The following is a 227-nucleotide window of genomic DNA, read 5'->3' on the forward strand; positions in this document are numbered from 1 at the left end:
TCGCCTACACTTTTGTGGGAGTGGGGGTTGTGTTGTGTGTGTGGTTTTTTTTTAAGGGGGGTGGGGTGGGTTAGAAGAGAGTCTGTGGTTTCCATGGAGATGAAGCTGAAAGTGCAGGAAATTTAAAGGCTTTGGGTCCTTGCAAAGCAGACAAACTGGTGCCAACGTGCGTGGCTGCTGTTGCTGCTGAGGAGGCTGCTTTGGAAACGGCGGAGGGGAGCAAGGAG

Source organism: Buceros rhinoceros, unplaced genomic scaffold (genome assembly GCF_000710305.1).
Source record: "Buceros rhinoceros silvestris isolate BGI_N320 unplaced genomic scaffold, ASM71030v1 scaffold41738, whole genome shotgun sequence".
NCBI lineage: Eukaryota > Metazoa > Chordata > Aves > Bucerotiformes > Bucerotidae > Buceros > Buceros rhinoceros.